Source organism: Macaca nemestrina, chromosome 13, assembly GCF_043159975.1.
Source record: "Macaca nemestrina isolate mMacNem1 chromosome 13, mMacNem.hap1, whole genome shotgun sequence".
NCBI classification, from domain to species: Eukaryota; Metazoa; Chordata; class Mammalia; order Primates; family Cercopithecidae; genus Macaca; species Macaca nemestrina.
The window spans coordinates 119568235-119590250 of record NC_092137.1 but is presented as its reverse complement, the minus strand read 5'-3'; the positions used below and the strand labels follow the sequence as shown (position 1 = coordinate 119590250).

Here is a 22016-nt window from a genome sequence, read left to right as displayed (position 1 = left end):
AAAGGAAAATTTGTTGATCACTTTAAAGATCAGATCATATAAACAGCTGAGCATGGTGCACACCCCCACTCCCCACCCCACTCCCATGCCTGTAATCCTAGCGCTTTAGGATGGCAAGATGGATCACTTGAGTCTAGGAGTTTGAGGCTGTGGTGAACTATGACTGCACCACTGCACTCCAGCCTGGGCAACAGGGTGAGATCTGTCTCAAAAGGAAGAGAAAAACAGTAGTACAATTACTGTCTCCCAAAAGATTATTTCCATTATGCTATATTCACCAGTCCTCCATACCTCTTTTCTTTTTATTATAAAGCTGAACAGGCACTAGGGTACTGATTCAACTAAGTGGAAATCACCAGGGGTCCATTGCTTATTTCATAAGATCCAGTAGCCAAGACATACTCACCTCATCTGAGAACTATAGCAGCAGCAACAAAAGTGAAAACTTCTGTTGATTTAGTTCCAGGTTTTCCACTAAAGGTGACATCTTCCCATGCTGTGCTATGCAGGATCTTCTACTGACAATAAACGCTCAGGATTTTTCAGCCACTTACCTAGCCTCCCATGAATTATTGTTGGCTTTGCTTTTACACATCACTGGCCTGTATTACAACACTCTAAACCCAGCCACTTCCTTCACCCAAAAAAGCAACCGCCCATAATTGCTTACCCCTCTTAGGGAACTATCTGTACCCTTCACAGACTGAGAGATTCCCTTGGAGAACTGATTTCATTGTGGTTTTAGATTATTCACACTTAAAAAGTGAAAGTAAAAATTGCCAAGTATAGTAAGGCATGGTGGCTCATGCCTTCAATCCCAGCAACTTGGGAGGCTGAGGCAGGGGGATGGCTTGAGGCCAGGGGTTTGAGACCAGCCTGGGCAACACAGAGAGACCCCATGTCTAGAACCAAAAAAAAAAAAAAAAAATTGGTGTGGTAGCACTCGCTGTAGTCCCAGCTGCTCTGGAGACTGAGCGGGGAGGATTGCTTCAGCCTGGGATTTCAAGGCAGCAGTGAGCTGTGATTGTGCCACTCACTGCACTACAGCCTGGGTGACAGACTGCCCTGGGGGAAAAAAATGCTATGTAGATTATATCATCATAGTCAAAGCTTTTCTCAGAAATCGTATTCATTTAGTTTGGCTAAATTAATTGCCCCCTCCCGGATCTGCCAAGTTACAAAAGTAAATATTTATATTGATACAATAGGAGGTATTTGATGTGGGGGTAGTGTATGACTGCAATGCTTTAGAAACAACAAAAATCACCTGACCACTACAGGAACCCCTGTAGAATTGACAAAGAATTAAAGAGCCTTGACATGCTTTGCCATTGTGGAAGGAGATGGCCATAATAAAAATGGAAATTAGCAAAACTATTTTGTGATATTACCCACAATAGGAGAGAGGAATTGGCAAAAATACTGAACCAAGATGGATAGGGTAATTTAAGCATATTGCTGAGGATGTTTCGAATATGTGTCCCACCTGCCAGTGGCATAATCCTGACAAGATCATTACGACGGGACCTAGGAATGTTGAGGCCCATTGAACACTTGATTTTCTATCAGCTAGCCAAGGACGACTTGATACTGTCACAAACATTTCTTGCTGCACTTATACACTACAGGGCAAGCAAAACAGACAATACTAGGATAAACAAAAAAGCGACCTGACTCCCCAAAAGACCCATCTGGATTCTGGGACACGTTTCTTCACCTGGGTTTTATAATCTGGGATTCCGGCATTAAGACCCGTTTTAAGACTCATCATCCGTTGGTTTCCGGTAATGGCCTGTGTTACAGCTGGTTGATATATGCCGTCCAGAATCTGAAATACTGCTCTGTACCCGTTGTCACATCAAAGGTGTCAACAAGTCATCCTGCAACAGGAGGAGGGATTCGCTCTAGTCCAACTACAGACCATGCTTCCTGGACATCCTCCTGGTCTTGACAGTGGTGAAAATCTGGATGTCATGGATACTGTGGCATGACTTCACTTGCCCTTGACTAAAGAGGGGGATTGAGGAAAAGAAAAAGCAGCTTCTGACAGCCAGGAACTGACCTGGAACTCTCAGGCCTTGGTGTTTCCAGGAGCTGCCCTGGCCTCACAGGTGCCGTTCTTCTGTTGAACATAAGCAATTTCACAGAACATGAACATCGGATAAAGCTGCTCTGAATGTAATGGATCAAGGCAAAAACGAGACCACTCTAGAATCATGTCTGAGCACAGACCAAAACACGAATGTGGTTCAAGTCACAAAAATAACCAAGCATCCACCTATTCTGGCTAATGTGGGTCACTGCTGCTTTGCCAATCACAGCTTGAGCTTCATTTCATTTCTCCCTCCTTCTAGATAACATTGATTAAGATACCAATCACAGCATTATCTTTCTCCTGACAGCATCCAATCCAGAGCAAACCCTACTTCTTTGGAACACTCATCAAAATAACCTGATAAAAGCCCAAATCCTTTCCAAACCCCTCTTCCTGGACTGCCCCACATGGGGGCCTGGGGTGGTTCTCCTCACCGCAGTGAGCACTGGCCTTCACTTCTCAGTGGACCCTACCAGGCCTGTTTGTCACATCCCTGCTGGAGTGCCTCATGCAGGTCTGTTTGCCCGCTCTGTCCCCCATCTAGGCTCCCAGCAATTATCCCTCATGCTCTCCTCCTGACTAGTGGGCCCTGCCCCACCTCACTTTTTCCACCCCATCCCTGGCTCTCCTCTGCCAGCACAGCCTTCTCTACTGTTGCCCCAGCTGTTCTCACTGACATTTTCTCACTCCCACCGATGGCCTTACCACCTCTGCTCCAGAGTCTCAGGCCACTGTGTCCTCTTCACCATCCCTCCGACCCCTACCACGTGCTTCCTCGTCTCGGCCACCAGGGTCTTCTCTGTCATCAGACCCTAATTCTGTTTTTTATTATGATTTTTAATTAGTATGGATACATAATAGCTGTGTAAATGTATGGGGTACATGTGATGTTTTGATGCAGGCACAGAGTGTGTAATAATCGTATCCAGGTAATTGGGGTATTCACTGCCCCGAGCATTTATTATTTCTTTCTGTTAGAAACATTCCAATTCGATTTTCAGTTATTTTGAATTATACAATAAAAATGTGGGAGGCTGAGGTGGCAGGATCACTTAAGGCCAGGTATTCAAAACCAGCCTGGGCAACATAGCAAGACCGCGTCTTTACAAAAAAATGTTTTAAATGAGCTGGGTGAGGTGGGGCACACCTGTAGTCCTAGCTACTCAGGAGACTGAGGCAGGAAGATCACTTGAGCTCAGAATTTGAGGCTGCAGTGAGCTATGATTGTGCCACTGCACTCTGGCATGAGCAATACAGCGAGACTCTATCTCTAAAAAGTAAAAAAAAAAAAAAAAATGTATAAATAAATTATTGTTGACTGTAGTCACCCTGTTATGCTGATACTAGATCTTATTCACTCTAACTATATTTTTGCACTCATTAACCATCTATACTTTCCCCCCATCCCCACTACCCTTCCCAGTCTCTGGTAACCATCATTCTACTGTCTATCTCTATGATCTCAATTGTTTTAATTTTTGCATATGAGTGAGAACATGCAAAATTTGTCTTTTTGTGCCTGGGTTATTTCAATTAACCTAATATCCTACAGTTCCATCCATATTGTTGCAAAAGACAGGATTCCATTTTTATGGCTGAATAATATTCCATTGTATATATTTACATTTTCTTTATCCATTCATCCACTGATAGACACTTAAGTTGATTCCAAATCTTGGCTATTGTGCAGTGTAAATGTAAATCTGCACTCCATGCAATAAACATGCAGCGCAGATACCTCTTCAATATACTGGTCTTTTAGATATATACTTAATGGCATTACCGGATCATATGGTAGTTCTATTTTTAGTTTTTTGAGGAACCTCCATAATGTTCTCCATAGTGGTTGTACTAATTTTTTTTCTTTTTTTTTTTTTGAGTCTCACTCTGTCTCCCAGGCTGGAGTGCAGTGACTGCAATCTCAGCTCACTGCAAGCTCCGCCTCCCGGGTTCACGCCATTCTCCTGCCTCAGCCTCGAGTAGCTGGGACTACAGGCGCCCGCCACCACGCCCAGCTTTTTTTTTTTGTATTTTTAGTAGAGACGGGGTTTCGCCATCTTAGCCAGGGTGGTCTCGATCTGCTGACCTCGTAATCTGCCTGCCTCCGCCTCCAAAGTGCCGGGATTACAGGCATAAGCCATCGCACCAGGCCGGCTGTACTAATTTACGTTCCCACCAACAGTGTACAAGGGTTTCCCTTTCTCCACATCTTTGGCAGCATTCATTATTGTCTGTCTTTTGGATAAAAGCCATTTTAACTAGAGTGAGATATTATCTTATTGTAGTTTTAATTTGCATTTCTCTGATGATTAATGATGTTGAACATTTTTTCACCTACCTGTTGGCCATTCATATGTCTTTTTTTTTTTTTTTTTTTTGAGAAATGTCTAATCAGATATTTTGCCGATTTTAAAATTGGATTATTTTATTTTTTCCCATTGACTTGTTTAACCTCCTTATATATTCTGGTTATTAATCCCTTGTCAGATGGTTAGTTTGAAAATATTTTCTCCCATTCTGTGGATTGTCTCTTCACTTTGTCGATTGTTTGTTTCGCTGTGCAGAGCTTTTTAGTTTGAAGTGATCCCTATTGTCCATATTTGCTTTAGTTGCCTGTGCTTTTGAGGTATTCCTCAAGAAGTCTTTGCATTTCCCTGATGTCTTGGAGCATTTCCCTAATGTCCTTCTCTTCTCTTCTCCTTTCTTCTCTCTTTTCTCTTCCTTTTTCCTTTATTTATTTCTCCTTTCTTTTCTTTCTTTCAACAAGGTCTCACCCTGGCTCCCAGGCTGGAGTACAGTGGTGCATTCATAGCTCACTGCAACCTTGGACCCCTGGGCTCAAGTGATTCTCCTATCTCAGCCACCTGAGTAGCTGGGATAGGTGTTAGCCACCATGCCTGGCTATTTTTATTTTATTTCTGTAGAGACAAGGTCTTACTATGTTGCCAAGGCTGGTCTTGAATTCCTAGTGTTCTCTTTTAGAATTTTCATAGTTTCAGGTATCAGATTTAAGTCTTTAATCCACTTTGATTTGATTTTTTTATATGACAAGAGCTAGGGGTCTAGTTTCATTCTTCTGCATATAGATATCTACTTTTCCCAGCACTATTTATTGAAAAGACTGTTCTTTCCCCAACGTATGTTCTTGGCAAATTTGTCAAAAATGAGTTCATTGTAGATGTGTGGATTCATTTCTGGATTCTCTACTGTTACATTCGTCTATGTGTCTGTTTTTATACCAGCACCATGCTGTTTCGGTTCTATAGTTCTACAATAAACTTCAAAGTCAGGCAATGTGTTTTTCTAGTTTTGTTCTTTTTGTCCAGGGTGGATTTGGCTATTCTGGATCTTTTGTGGTTCCACATAAATTTTAGGATTGTTTTTTCTATTTCTGTGAAGAATGTTATTGGTATTTTGATAGGGACTGAATCTGTAGATTGCTTTGGGTAATATGAACATTTTAACAACATTGATTTTTTTCTTTTTTCAATCAATGAACATGGAATATCTTTCCTTTTTCTTTTTTTTTTCTCTTTTTTGAGACAAAGTTTCACTCTTGTTGCCCAGGCTGGAGTGCAATGGCACAATTCTGGTTCACTGCAACCTCCGCCTCCTGGGTTCAAGCGATTCTCCGGCCTCAGCCTCCAGAGTAGCTGGGACTACAGGCACGCACCACCATGCCCGGCTAAAATTTTGTATTTTTAGTAGAGATGGGGTTTCACAACGTTAGTCAGGCTGGTCTCGAACTCCTGACCTCAGGTGATCCACCCGCCTCAGCCTTCCAAAGTTCTGGGATTACAGGCGTGAGCCACCACACCTGGCCTATCTTTCCATTTATCATGTGTCCTCTTCCATTTTTTTCATACGTGTTTTACAGTTTTTATTGTAGAAATCTTTCACATGGTGAGCCACCCATCATGACCAAGTGAAATTCATTCACCCAGGGATGAATTTCACTTGGTCATGATGAATAACCACTTTAATGTGTTGTTGAATTCAGTTTGCTTATATTTTATTGAGAATTTTTGCATCTCTGTTCATCAGAGGTATTGCCCTGTAGTTTTCTTTTTTGATGTGTCTTTGTCTAGTTTTGTCGTCAGGGTAATACTGGCCTTATGGAATTCATTTGGAAGTATTCCGTCCTTGATTTTTTTGGAATAGTTTGAGTAGGATTAATTTTAGTTCTTCTTTAAATGTTTGGTAGATTTCAGCAGTAAAGGAATCAGATCCACGACTTTTCTTTGCTGGAAAACTTTTTTTTTTTTTTTTTTTTTTTTCCCCAGACAGTCTTGCTCTGTCACCCAGGATGGAGTATAATGCCATGGTTTTGGCTCACTGCAATCTCTGCCTCCTGGGTTCAAGCATGTCTCCTGTCTCAGCCTCCCGAGTAGCTGGGACCACAGGGGCGTGCCACCATGCCTGGCTAATTTTTGTACTTTTAGTAGAGACAGGGTTTCACCATGTTGACCAGGCTGGTCTTGAACTTCTGACCTCAAATGATCCGCCTGCTTCGGCCTCCCAAAGTGCTGGGATTACAGGTGTGAGCCACTGCGCCTAGCCTGGAAAACTTTTTACTATGGCTTTGATCTTGTTACTTGTTATCAGTCTATTCAGGTTTTGGATTACTTCTTGTTTCAATCTTGTATGTACCTAGGAATGTATCCATTTCTTCTAGGTTTTCCAATTTATTGGCATATAGTTGCTTATAGTAGTTTCTAGTGATTCTTTGAATTTCTGTGGTATCAATTGTAACATCTCTTTTTAAAATCTCTGATTTTATTTATTTTAGTTTTCTCCCTTTTTTCTTAGCGGGATAAAAGTTTCTCAGTTTGTTTATCTTTTCAAAAAATCAATTTTTCATTTCATTCATTTGTTTGTTCGTTTATTCTTTTTTTTTTTTTTTTTCTGAGACTTGCTCTGTCTCTGTCACCCAGGCTGGAGTGCAATGGCACAATTTCAGCTCACTCTAACCTCTGCCTTCTGGGTTCAAGTGATTCTCATGCCTCTGCCTCTTAAATAGCTGGGATTACAGGTACTCACCACCATGCCCAGCTAATTTTTGTGTTTTTAGTAGAGATCGTGTTTCACCATATTAGCCAGGCTTGTCTCGAACTCCTGAGCTGAAGTGATCAGCCCTTATCAGCCTCCCAAAGTGCTAGGATTACAGGCATAAGCCACCATGCCCAGCCTGTATTTTTTTTTTGTTTTTTAAGTTTCACTTTTATTTATTTATGCTCTGATCTTTATTTTTTTTCTACTAATTTTGGATTTGGTTTGCTCTTGCTTTTCTAATTATTTAAGATGTATTATTAATGTATTAGTTTGTTCTCACACTGCTATAAATATACTACCTGAGACTGAGTAATTTATAAGCAAAAGAGGTTTAATTGACTCACAGTTCCACATGGCTGGGGAAGTCTCAAGAAACTTAGAATCAGGGCAGAAGGTGAAGGGAAAGCAAGGCACGTCTTACATAGCAGCAGGTGAGAGAGAGAGAGAATGTGCAGGGGAAGAGCCACACACTTATCAAACAACCAGATCTCATGAGAATTCTATCACAAGAACAGCCAGCAGTAAGACCACCCCCATGATTCAGTCACCTCCAACCAGGCCACTCCTCCAACACGTGGGGATTACAATTCAAGACAGGATTTGGGTGAGGACGCAGAGCCAAACCTTATCATTTAGGTTGTTTGATTTGAAGTTTTCCTACCTTTTTTGATTTAGGTGCTTATTGCTATAAACTTTCCTCTTAGTGCTGCTTTTCTTGTATCCTGTATGGGTATGTTGTGTTTCCATTTTAATTTGTTTCAAGAGACTTTTAAATTTCCTTCTTAATTTCTTCATTGACCTGCCGGTCATTCAGGAGCATATTGTTTAATTTCCATGTGTTTGTATAGTTTCCAAAGTTCTTTCAATTGATTTCTGGTTCTGTTCCATTATGATCTGAGAAGATAACTTGATATTATTTCAATTAAAAAACATTTTTAAGACCTTGTTTTGTGGCCTAACATATGGTCTACTCTTTAGAATGATCCATGTGCTGAGAAGAATATGTATTCTGTAGCCATTGGATGAAATGTAAATATCTGTTGTGTCCATTTGGTCTGTAGTGCAGATTAATCTGATGTTTCTTTGTTGAGTTTCTATTTGGATAGTCTGTCCAATGCCGAAAGTGGGTGTTGAGGTCTCTAGCTAATATTGTGTTGAAATCTACCTCTCTCTTTAGCTCTAATAATATTTGCTTTATAAATCTGGGTGCTCCAGTGTTGGGTACATATATATTTACAGTTGTTATATCCTCTTGCTCTATGGACCCCTTTATCATGATATAATGACCTTTTTGTCTCTTTTTATAATTTTTGTCTTGAAATATATTTTTTCTGATATAAGTGTAGCTATTCTTGCCTTTTTTGGTTTCCATTTGCATGTAATATCTGTTTGCAACCCTTTGTGTGTATGTATCTTTATAGGTAAAGTGAGTTTCTTGTAGCCAGCATATAGTTGGGTCTTTTTTCTTCATTCCTTCAGCCACTCTATGTCTTTTAATTAGAAAGTTTAGACCATTTACATTCTATGTTATTATTGATAGGTAAGGACTTAAACTGTTGCCATTTTGTTATTTGTTTCTGGTTGTTTTTTCAGTCTCTCTTCCCTCCTTCCTTTGGTCTTTATTTGTGTAAAAGTGATTTTCCCTGATAGTATGTTTTAATTTCTTGATGTTTGTTTTCATGTATCTCTGTAGGTTTTTTGATTTCAGGTTACTATGCAGCTAGCAAATAACATCTTATAACCTATTATTTTTATTTTATTTTATTTTATTTTTTTATTTTTGAGATGGAGTCTCGCTCTGTCGCCCAGGCTGGAGTGCAGTGTCGCGATCTCAGCTCACTGCAAGCTCCGCCTCCTGGGTTCATGCCATTCTCCTGCCTCAGCCTCCTGAGTAGCTGGGACTACAGGCACCCGCCATCATGCCCAGCTAATAACCTATTATTTTAAACTGATAACAACTTAATTCTGATCACAAAAAACAACAAGCAAAGAGAAAATAAAAACTACACTTTATCCCCATTTTAAAACTTTTTGTTGTTTCTATTTATATATTTTTATACTATCTATCTCTTTAAAAGTCATCATAGTTATTATTTTTGATAGGTTCTCCTTTTAGTCTTCCTATGCAGTATATGAGTATATAAGCAATATATGTGGCTTATATATCACAATTACAATGTTGGGGTATTCTATATGTGTCTGTGTACCCTCTGTTACCAGTGAATTTTAGATGATTGCTTATTGCTTTTTAACATCCTTTTCTTTCAGGTTGAAGAACTCCCTTTGATATTTCCTGTAGGACAGGTCTGATATTGACAAGCTCTTCCCTCAGCTTTTATTTGTGTGGAAGAGTCTTAATCTCTCCTTCATATTTGAAGGGTATTTTTGCTGGATACAATATTCTCAAATAAAAGTTTTCTTCTTTCAGTACTTTGCATGTGTCATACCACTCTCTCCTGACCTTTAAGGTTTCCACTAAGAAGTCAGCTGCTGGATGTATTCGAACTCCTTTATATGTTATTTGTTTCTTTTTTCTTGCTGCTTTGAGGACCTTTTCTTTATCCTTGGCCTTTGGGAGTTTGATGATTAAATGCCTTAAGGTCTTATTTAAGTTAAATCTCCTTGGTGTTCTATAACCTTCTTGTACTTGGATATTTTCTCTAGGTTTGAAAAGTTCTATTTCTATTTCTTTGAATAAACTTTCTACCCCCACCTCGCTCTCTACTTCCTAATTCAAGGCCAATAATGCTTAGATTTGCCTCTTGAGGCTATTTTCTAGATCTTATAGGGGTGCTTCATTCTTTCTCATTCTCTTTTTATTTTTTCTCTTCTGACTGTATTTTCATATAGCTTGTCTTCAAATTCACTAATTCTTCTGCTTCATCAAGTCTGCTATTGAGAGACTGATGCATTTTTCAGTATGTCAATTGAATTTTTCATCTCTAAAATTTCTTCTTGATTCTTTTAAATTATTCTAATCTCTTTGTTAAATTTCTCTGATAGGGTTTTGAATATCTTCTCTGTGTTCTCTTGAAGTTCACCGATCTTCCTGCAAGCAGCTATTTTGAATTCTGTATCTGAAAGGCCACATATCTTTGTCACTCTGGGATTGGTTACTGGTTCTTTCTTTAGTTCATTTGCTGAGGTAATATTTTCCTGGATGCTCTTGATGATTGTGAATGTTCGTTGATATCTAGGCATTGATGAGTGCGTTAGTCTGTTCTCACACTGCTGTAAAGAAGTACCTGAGACTTGGTAATTTATTAAGAAAAGGGGTTTAATTGACTCACAATTCTGCAGGCTGTGTAGGGAGTATGTCCGGGAAGGCCTCAGGAAACTTACAATCATGGTGGAAGGGCAAAGGAGAAGCAAGCACGTCTTCACATGGTGGCAGGAGAAAGAGAGAGAGAGAGTGAAGGGGGATATGCACACACTTTTAAACCATCAGATCTCATCAGAACTCACTCACTATCATGAGAACAGCAAGGGGGAAATCCACTCCCATGATCCAGTCACCTCCCACCAGGTCCCTCCCCCAACAGTGGGAATTACAATTCAACATGAGATTTGGGTGGGGACACAGAGCCAAATCATATCAATGAGTTAAGTGTTTATTCTAATCTTTGCAGTCTGGGCTTGTTTGTACCTGTCCTTGTTGAGAAGACTTTTCAGGTTCAAAGGGAATTGAGTGTTGTGATCTAAGTCTTTGGTCACTGCAGTCTTATCTGTACTGAAAGGTGTCCCAAGCCCTCTATCTGTACTAGGAATGGGTGGATAGATGTATAGTTACGTCTCTTGAAGACTCATAGAGGTACCACCTTTGCGGACCTGGGTGAGATCTGGAAGAATTCCCTGGATTACCAGGCAGAATCTCTCATTCTCTTCCCTCACTTTCCCTAAAAGGAGTCTCTTTCTCTGTGCTGGGCTGCCTAGAGTTGGAGAATGGGTGATGTAAGCACTACTGTGGCCACCACAGGTAGGACTGCACTGGGTCACACCCGAATTCAGCACAGTACTGAGTCTCATCCAAGGCCCTTGGCAACTACTGCCTGGCTACTGCTGATGCTTATTCAAGGCCCAAAGACTCTTTCCTCAGCAGGTGGTGAATTTTGCCAAGACTATGCCCTTCTCTTTAGGGCAGCATGTTTTCTTCTAGCCTAGGGTGAGTCTAGAAATGCCAAATCCAGAAGCTAGGGCCTGAATTCAGGGGCTTCAGGAATCTGCTAAGTGCCTTATTTTACAGTGGCTGTGCTAGGACCCAAGTTGCAGGACGAAGTCCTCTTTACTCTTCCCTCTCTTTTGTGCAAGTGGATGGACTCTCTCCCAGAGCTGCACTGCCTGGAATTTGGGGAGGGGTGATGCAAGCACTCCCTTGGCCAATACAACTGGTGTCTCACTGGGTCACATGTACCCCAAGTTCACAGGCTCTGTCTGAGCCCATTGCAGTACCAGGACTTGCCCAGGGACTGCAGTCCTTGTGGCTGAGACTGCCTTTCAAATACATTCAGGACCCTAGTCCACTTGAGTCAGCTGGCAGCGAAGCTGGCCAGAACTGTTTCCTATTGCTAGGGCAGAGGATTCCTCTCTGACCAAAACTGATCTAAATGCTCCCTCCATGGGCATTAGCAGAATTCAGCTCTGTGTTCCTTTTGGCTGTGACAGGGCAGCAGGGAGTTCCAGTGCAGAATGCCATGATCACTTCATTCTCCCTTCCCTGAGCACACAAATTCTCTTTTGGCACATGACACTGCCAGGGGATGGGGAAGGGATGGTTAGGCCAGTGGTCCCCCACCTTTTTGGCACCAGGAACCAGTTTCATGGAACACAGTTTTTCCACGGACCAGGGTGAAGGGGATGGGGATGGTTTCATGATGATTCAAGTGCATTATATTTATTGTGCAGTTTATTTCTATTATTGTTACATTGTAATATATCATGAAATAATTATACAATTCACCATAATGTAGAATCAGTGGGAGCCCTGGGCTTGTCTTCCTGCAACTAGACTGTCCTGTCTGAGGGTGATGGGAGACAGTGATGGATAATCAGGCATTAGATTCTCATAAGGAGGGCACAGCGCAGATACCTTGCATGCACGGTTCACAATAGCGTTCACACTCCTACGAAAACCAAATGCTGCTGCTGATCTGACAGGATGCACAGCTCACGTAGTAATGCTCACTAGTCCACCACTATGTGGCCCAGTTCCTAACAGGTCATGGCCCAGTACTGTCTTTTTGTGTGTGTGTGTGGAGTTGGGGGTGGGTAATTATTTTATTTCACTTTTTAAATTTAAAGTGTTTAATATTAAATGAACATGGCCACATTAAAAACATTGAAAACTAAGGGAAACAAAGGTACTAAATGCTAACATCATGACTTCTACTTTAATGTATCTCTTTTGACATAATGTATATTCAAATAAATATATACTATATATGCAGTGTTATCACTCAACAGTGTATTATAAGCATTTATGTGTTATCACAAAACCTTCATAACTACTGTTTTAATAGCTGCATCATATTCTATTGGTTAAATATAGCAAAACTTACTTTAATAATCTCCTATGGAATATATAGGTATGTGGTCTGAGGGTTGGGGACCTGTGGTTTGGGCAATGCAAGACTGTCTTTCCTGCCCTCTTCAGTGCATTTTTCCTTGATATGATATTAAAACCAGTACTGTGGTCACTCACCTGACTTTGAGTTCTTATGAAGGGACTTTCTTGCATAGATAGTTGTTGAATTTGGTTTTCCTGCAGAGGGATGATCGCTGAAGTGTTTTATGCAGCCATCTTGCCCTGCCTCCTCCCAGCTTCAAAAAATCCCTACCTCTTCTCAACTTCTCCCTTGGTCACCATCCATTCTAGAGTTCTTTCTGTTACCTGAGCCCTATTTGCCCCTAGATCCTACAGTCTTAGTGGACCACCTCCCAACCCCCACCCCCACCAAAGCACACTCAGATAATGAATCTTGTTTCTCAACTAGACCCCCACCTCGTCTCTAGACCGATCCTCCTCACCAGATCTCACCCTCACCCAGGAAATCAACCTCTCACCCAACTTGATTCCCCCATGAATTCTACTGAATCATTTGTCTGGCAACTGGCAAATGGTGGGTTCACCCCCACCAATCCTCTTACTATGGTTTGGTTGTGTCCCCACCCAAATCTCATCTTGAATTCCCACATGTTGTGGGAGGGGCCTGGTGGGAGGTAATTGAATCACCAGGGCAGGTCTTTCCCATGCTGTTCTCATGATGGTGAATAAGTCTCATGAGATCTGATGGTATTATAAGGGGGAGTTCCCCTGCACAAGCGCTCTGTTTGCCTGCCACCATTCACATAGAATGTGACTTGCTCCTCCGTGCCTTCCACCATGATTGTGAGGCCTCCCCAGCCATGTGGAACTGTAAGTTCATTAAACCTCTTTCTTTTGTAATTTGCCCAGTTCCAGGTATGTCTTTATCAGCAGCATGAAAACGGACTAATACACCTCTCTACTGCATGACTATCAGACGCCTCCATAACTCTGACTCAATCTGACTTAATTCCAGTCCAACTATATATTGTCCTAGAGAACTCATGTCCACATAACACCTGTTGGTTGGCCTCTTCTGTCCCCACAATCTCCGGCTTCAACCACTCAAGTCTGCCCAGTTCATTCTTCTTCTGGTAACAGGCATCTGCCCAGAACTTGTTCCTCCCCACCTGATCACACTGTGATTTCTAGCAAGAGCTTCTTTTCTTCCATCCATAAGAGGCTTCTCTCTGAGGAAATCCTGAAATAGTTGTGTGGAGACCAGTAGCTTCTTTCTCCCCAGCCATGAAAGCCAGGAGCTCCTGGAGACATAAGTCCCAAAGAGAGAGTAGTTCACGATATCCACTAATAGTAATAGCAACTGACTATGAGAATATGTCAAAGCTCAGTGGACTTTTTTGACTCACCAATTACAAATGATGTGATCTTTACGAAAGCAGTTTTTTTTGAGAGAGGGTCTCACTCTGTCACCCAGGCTGGAGTGCAGTGGCGTGGTCATAGCTCGCTGCAGGCTTGACCTCCCCAGGCTCAGGTAATCCTCCTGCCTCAGCCTTCCAAGTAGCTGGGACTACAAGTGCATGCCACCACACCTGGCTAATTTTTTAAATATTTTGTAGAGATGGGGTATATTAGTACATTTTCATGCTGCTGATAAAGACATAGTGAGACTGGGTAATTTATAAAGAAAAAGAGGTTTAATGGACTCACAGTTCCATGTGGTTGGGGAGGCCTCACAATCACGGTAGAAGGTGAAAGGCACGTCTTACATGGCAGCAAGCAAGAGAGAAAGATGAGAGCCAAGTGAAAGGGGAAACCCCTTATAAAAACCATTAGATCTCATGAGACTTACTCACTACCAATAGAACAGTATGGGAGAACCCGCCCCCATGATTCAGTTATCTCCCACCAGGTCCCTCCCATGACATATGGGAATTATGGGAGCTACAATTCAAGATGATATTTGGGTGGGGACACAGCCAAACCATATCATGGGGTTTCACCATGTTGCCCAGGCTGGTCTCCTGATCTCAAGCTATCTGCCCATCTCGGTCTTCCAAAATGCTGGGATTACAGACATGAGCCACTTGCAGCCAGCCTACAAAAGCATTTTTTAAGGAAGAAGATAAACTCTCGCACCCCCATAGAAGTGGGAGCATTTGAGGAAATATGGTTGGGACTTCTGGGCCTTCTGTCCTCATAGCTGGGGGCTGAATCCCAGGCTTGGGATAAAAGACTCCTTCCCAAAGAGATGACTCTGGCAGCAGCAATGTTTTCTTCTCCCCTCTGCTGTCCAGCTCAGCCTGGGGCCTGAGGTTGAGCTTGTGAGACTAGCCTTTACCCACTGGCAAGGAGAAATACAGCCCTGTTGGGCAGGGGTCCCCCAACTCCATCCAGCTCAGCCCACTCTCCACAGGCTTCAAAGCAGGTAAACTTCGATCCTGGAGCAGGTGAAATGGACAGAAAACAGGAGCAAGAGACTGTTACTATATATTACATTGCAGGACACCTTTTCTGAACTTAGGATTTCAGGCTGTCTGCTCACCACCTGTTCTGCTAATGTGCTGTTTAAATAAATGGATGAATGGATGGATGAACAGATAGATGGATGGGTGGATGGAGAGATGGATGGGTGGATGGATAGATAGATGGATGGATGGATGGATGGATAGATGAGTGGGTGGTTAGGTAGGTAAATGGTAGGTGGATAGATGGGTGGATGGGTGGGTGGATGGATGGATGGATAGATGGATGGATGGATGGTGCAATATACTTTTTAAGTGCTGTCTGGAGCCAGGACTAGGGGCCATTAAGTTCCTTTTCTTGAGCAGGTGATTAAGTCCACACTCCCAACACCTCTCTTGTCAGGGTCTCATACTTGGGGCCATTATCCACCTGTCCTAATCAGTCCATGGCCAGGTACCACACAACCAGGGATAGTCCTATACCCAGAGCCCACTGAACTTATTCAAATAAGCTAATCTTAAGCCTGCTTACCCTGCTTCTCCCACTCCTTTCTGCAGAAACCACAACAAAGATGCTTGCCCATGGCTCCTCCCTTCCCTCTGCCTCATGACTGACGCCAGTTATTCCCTGTGTGGCCCCCTGTGGTGTGACATGTATTCCCTCTCTGGGGATCTGGGAGTATAGAAAATTATCTTTTCATTGGCAGTCATCTCCTAATCTGTTGGCCTTACCCTACCTAAATAATAATAAAAGCTACTCAAACAAATGGATAGCTTGATGGATAGATGGATGGATGGATGGGTGGATGGATGGATAGATAGATAGATAGATAGATAGATAGATAGATAGATAGATAGATAGATAGATAGATAGATAGGAGAATAAACACTTAAGGAAGGAAACAAGCAGCTGTAGTGACTGCTCCTGTAACACAGTATGGCCCTAACAGCAGCCACAGGGCACACCCCTCTTCCCAATGCACCTGTATCCTCATCACCCCAGCACTTCACCCTTATGCTGGGGCTCTGGTCTAGACTCACTGGGATGTGGGAACAAAGTGGTAGGTTCTTACAATAGGTTCTTACAAAAGGAACTGTTTTCTCCTAAAATGAATATGTCCCCAGGCTCAGTCAGAGCAGGACTTGCAGGAAGGGAGGCAAAGAGCAGTTGGAGCTTCTCACCTGGCTCGGGGCCCTGTGGGAAGACAGGAGCACAACACATCTCTCAGCTTTTGTTTTGTCCACTTGGGAAATTTTTAACTGATGTGTTTAACCTAATCAATCAGAATCTTGGTGCCTTGATAAATATGTTTTTCACGGTTCAATGTTCCCATGGGTTTGTGGCATCATATTCAACCTCAGAAATACAGATCTGGGCATGGTGGCTCACGCCTATAATCCCAGCACTTTGGGAGGTCAAGGCGGGCAGATCACTTGAGGTCAGGAGTTCAAGATCAGACTGGGCAACATGATGAAACCCCGTCTCTACTAAAAATACAAAAATTAGCTGAATGTGACGACAGGTGCCTGTAGTTCCAGCTATTTGGGAGGCTGAAGCATGAGAATTGCTTGAACCTGGGAGGCAGAGGTTGCAGTGAGCCGAGGTAGCACCACTGTACTCCAGCCTAGGTGACATAGCAAGACTGTCTAAAAAAAAAAACAAGAAATTCAGACAAGAGGGTCAATAATTTCTCAGAGAGTATTCAACCCTTCTGAAAGAGTGGACCCTAAATTCCAGATTCCTGTTGGGATGTTAAATTAAGTATTTTTCACTGTACTTCATTAAATTATCCCCCTTTAGTCTGCAGTCATACTCACTGAACTTTTTTTTTTTTTTGAAAGTTAAATAAATTCTGTGTTTGTCTTTCTCAGTCAGTTTTCTGCTTTGAAAAGTTATTACTTTTGGTTACAGTTGTCCCTGGGACACTTTGTCACTTATACTCACATCTCATGTATTGCTTTCTCACACTCTCTGGTTCAGACATCTGGGGGGCCCCTGGCAGGGGGTGATGCTTTTATTAAGTCATTTTCTATATTTACAATCTTAATTTGGTAAAATCTGTCTGAAGGTAGAGCCTTGACTCAGCACAATTGCAAGAAACTGCCTTCCCAGAGATGGAGCGTAGAACAGAACTCGGAAAGGACCCTTGTCCAAAACATCTCCCTGTCACTCTGCCGAGGGCTGACTTTCCACAGTCAGAAGTAGAGTCATTTAAATAGGATCTATTGTACAGCATGGTGGCAATAGCTAATAATAATGTAATATATATTTCAAAATTGTAAGAAAGCAGATTTTATGTGTTCATAGTACGAAACGGTATATAAGGTGATGGATATGTTAATTAGCCTGATTTAATCATTCCATAATATACCTGTCATCATTCCATAATGTACAATATACATATGTCACATTGTACCACATAAGTAGATACATTTACTATTTGTCAATTAGAAATAAAATAAATTAAGGCTCTGAGTCTTTAAAATCCCCTAGGAAGGGGCAGCTCTTCAGAAAAGAGCGAGGTCTGAGCCACTAACTATCCGAGATGCTCAGGCCAGCATTTCAGTCTGATGGGGATCGGGGAGGAAGTGGGAGCGTGGGGTCCTCGGAAAGCAGCAGCCTAGAGGAGCACAGAGGAGATCCACCACGGAGGAAGCCCCAGTTGGGTGGATGAGGGCTAAAGGTGCAGGGCAGATGGGACCTGGAAGGGCACATTCTGCTGACTTAAGACAGAGTTTGAGTTAGGATCATCTTCATGCTATAAGATAAGCAGTCCCTGAATCTCTTCTCATGGTTTATAGCCAGAATTCACTGACTGACTGAGCCAGCCTTCACCACTCTGCTGCCACAGCCCAAATCCATTTCCTGTACCTCCCCAAGCATTTCAGAGAATTGCAGTCAGTCGCAAGATAACAGCTGCACACAGCAATGGCATTTATAACTACAATAAACTATAGGATAAGACTTCCTTTACAAGTCCAATTCACACATAACATACGAGCCTTGTTCCTGATTTGATTTTAGGGAGAAACTATTGAGTAGTTCAACATAAAGTAAGACGTTCGCTGACATTTTTGTTGGTGTCCTTTATCAGATAGAGAGATTATTTCTCTTTCCAGATTGCTGAGAAGTTTTTTTGTTTTGTTTTGTTTTGTTTTTTAAATCATGGATGCATATTGGATTTCGCCAAATGCTTTTTCTGCATCTATTGAAATTATATTTTTCTCTGTTATTCTGTTAATGTGGTAGATTACATTGATTATTTTTGAATTTTAAGTCAACCTTAAATTACTAGAGTAAACTCCACTTGGTCATGAATAATTATCTTTCTCATATATTGCTAGATTTGGCTTGCTAATATTTTGTTAAGAATTCCGATGGATATTGGTCTTTGACTTTCTTTTCTTGCAATTTTTTTGATCAGATTTTGGTGTCGGGGGCTAGTCTGAACTATTAAAAGAAGTTAGAAAGTGTTTTTCCTATTTTCCAAAAGAGTTTGTGTAATTCTTCCTTTTTTTTTTTTGAGACGGAGTTTCGATCTTGTTGCCTAGCCTGGGGTGCAAGGGCACGATCTCAACTCACCACAACCTCTGTTTCAGAGGTTCAAGCAATTCTCCTGCCTCAGCCTCCTGAGTAGCTGGGATTACAGTCATGCACCACAACACCCAGCTAATTTTGTATTTTTAGTAGAGATGGGGTTTCTCCATGTTGGTCAGGCTGGTCTCGAACTTCCAACCTCAGGTGATTTGCCTGCCTCAGCCTAATATTGGTATTAATTATTATGTAAAGTTTGATAGAAAAATCATCAGTGTGGTGGCTCACCCCTGTAATCTGAGCACATTGGGAAGCTGAGAGGAGAGGATTGCTTGAGCTGAGGAGTTTGAGACCAGCCTGGGCAACATAGCAAGATCCCATCTCTACTAAAAAATTAAGAGAGAGGAAGAGACAGCAAGAAAGCAAGAAGGAAGGAAAGAGGGGAGAGAAAGAGAGAAAGAAGAGAGAGAGGGAGGGAAGGAGAGGGAGAGAGAGAGGGAAAGAAAAGAGAAAGAAAGGAAAGAAAGAGAAAGAAGGAAAGAAAAAAAAGAGAAAGGAAAAGAAAGGAAAGAAAGAAAGAAAGAGAAAGAAAGAAAAAAGAAAGATAAGAAAGAAAGAAAGAAGAAAGTAAGAAAAGAGAGAGAAAGAAAGAAAAGAAAGAAAGAAAGAAAGAAAGAAAGAAAGAAAGAAAGAAAGAAAGAAAGAAAGAAAGAAAGAAAGAGAGAAAGAGAAAGAGGGAGGAAGGGAGGGAAGGAAGGAAGGAAGGAAAGGAAGGAAGGAAAAAGAAAAATAATCAGTGGAACCATTTATGCCTGAAGTCTGTTATACTGAGGGTTATGAATCTATATGTAAATATATAGATATTGATATAATTGCTCCTATTTTAGTTTTTGAGACAGATTTTCTATTTAATTTCAATTTTGGTAGTTTGTGTTTTTCACAAACTTGTCTATTTCACCTACGTTGGTGAATTTATTTCTTTAAAGTTGTTTATAATATTCCTTTATTATCTTTTTAATATCTTTAGGAAATCCAGTGCTATAGCTCCACTCCTTCGTTCTTAACATAAGTAATTTGTGTTTGCTTTCTTGATTAGTTTGCAATCAATTTATCAATTTTATTGTTTTTATGTTTTGAAAGAACCAACTTTTGGTTTTGTTAAATTTCTCTATTCTTCTCTGCTCTCTGTCTCATTTATTTCCACTATAATTATCATTGTTTCCTTTCTTCTGCTTCATTTGGTTTGATTTGCTTATCTTTTTCCAGTCTCTTAAGTTACAAACTTAGATCGTTAATTTTTAAAAGTGTTTTATTTTTACATTTTTACACTTAAGCTTCTGTTGGACTTGATAGATCATTAATTTTAAGACTTTTTTTTCTAAGAATAGCATTTAAAGCCATAAACTTCCTACTAAGCAGTGCTTTAGTCGCATCCCACTAATTTGGGTATGTCATGTTTTCATTATTATACAATTGAAATATTTTCGGCTGGGCGCAGTGGCTCACGCCTGTAATCCCAGCACTTTGGGAAGCCGAGGTGGGTGGATCACCTGAGGTCAGGAGTTCAAGACCAGCCTGGCTAACATAGTGAAATCCCATCTCTACTAAAACAACAAATTACAAAAATTAGCCGGGCATGATGGCGGGTGCCTGTAATCCCAGCTACTCGGGAGGCTGAGGTGGGAGAATCGCTTGAACCTGGGAGGTGGAGGTTGCAGATAGCCAAGATCGCATTCCTGCATTCCAGTCTGGGCCACAGAGCAAGACTCCATCTCCAAAAAAAAAAAAAAAAAAAAAAAAAAGGAGAAGAAGAAATATTTTCTACTTTTCTACTTTGCTTTGTGACTCCTTCTCTGATCCATGGGATGTTTCAAAGTATGTTGTTTTGTTTTCAAACATTTAGGGATTTTATAGATATTTTAACGTTTTTACTCTCTCTCTTTTTTTTTTTTTTTTTTTTTGAGGCAGTGTCTCACTCTGTGGCCCAGGCTGGAGTGCAGTGGCATAATCCTAGCTCGCTGCAACCTGAAATTCCTGGGCTCAAGCAATCCTCCTGCCTTAGCCTCCAAGAATCTAAAACCACAGGCCCACCACCAGGCCGGCTACTGAAAAAAAACTTTTTGTAAAGATGGGGTCTCATTATGTTGCTCAGGCTGGTCTTAAACTCCCAGCCTCAAGCAATCCTCCTGCCTCAGCCTCCCAAAGGGCTGGGATTACAGACATGAGCCCATGCACCTGGCCATTTGCTCTCTAATGTAATACTATTGTGGTTACAGAACATCCCTTATAAAATTTTAATCTTTGAAATTTATTGAGACTTGCTCAATGGCACAAATTTGGTCTGTCTAAGGGAACTTTCCATGTTTTCATGCACAGAATGCCTATTCTTTTGTTATTTGCTTGAATGTCTATAAATGTCAATTAGGTCAACATGCTTGACAGTATCTTACAGGTCTTCTAGATGAGCACTGTCCAAAAGAAATGTAATGTCGCCACATATGTAATTTTAAATTTTCTAATAGCTACAATCAATGAGGAAAAAAGAAACAGGTGAAATTAATTGTAATAATACGTTTTATTTAAGCCCAAATATCCAAATAGCATTTTAACATGTAATCAACATAAAATTATTCATTTTATTTTATTTATTTATTTATTTTTGGAAACAGAGTCTCATTCTGTCATGCAGGCTAGAGCGCAGTGGTGCAATCTTGGCTCACTGCAACCTCCACCTCCTGGGTTCAAGCAATTCTCGTGCCTCAGCCTCCCAAGTAGCTGGAATTAAAGGTGTGCACCACCACACCTGGCTAATTTTTTGTAATTTTAGTAGAGACAGGGTTTCACCATGTTGCCCAGGCTGGTCTCGAACTCCTGAGCTCAGGCAATCCACCCTCCTTGGCCTCCCAAAATGCTAGGATTACAGGTATGAGCCACCAAGCCTAGCCTGTAATCAACATAAAATTATGAATAAAATATTTTACATTATTGTTTTCATTTTAAGTCTTTGAATATCAGTGTGAACTTTACACCTCCTGGCAAACCTCACTTTAGACTAACCACATTTCAAGAGTACAATAGCCACTTGTGGCTCTAGTGGCTATCATATCAACAGCAAAGTTCTAGATCCTCACCAATTTTTTTCCTTTTATTTTATTCCATCAATTGCTTAAAGAGCGATGTTAAAATCTTCAACTGTGATTATGGATTTGCCTATTTATCCCTTTATTTTTGTCAGTTTTGCCTCATTTATTTGGTACATATGCAATCAAGTAGACTTCATCCCTGGAATGCAATGTTAGTTCAACAGACACAAATCAATAAATGGGATTC

At 41.1% G+C, this 22016-nt stretch overlaps 1 long non-coding RNA gene across 2 annotated transcripts in view; it reads right to left on the bottom strand.

Moving 5' to 3' along the window:
• LOC139357977 (uncharacterized) overlaps positions 1-22016 on the bottom strand; it is a 44069-nt gene that overhangs the window by 14359 nt on the left and 7694 nt on the right. The gene's annotated exons all lie outside the window — the stretch shown is intronic.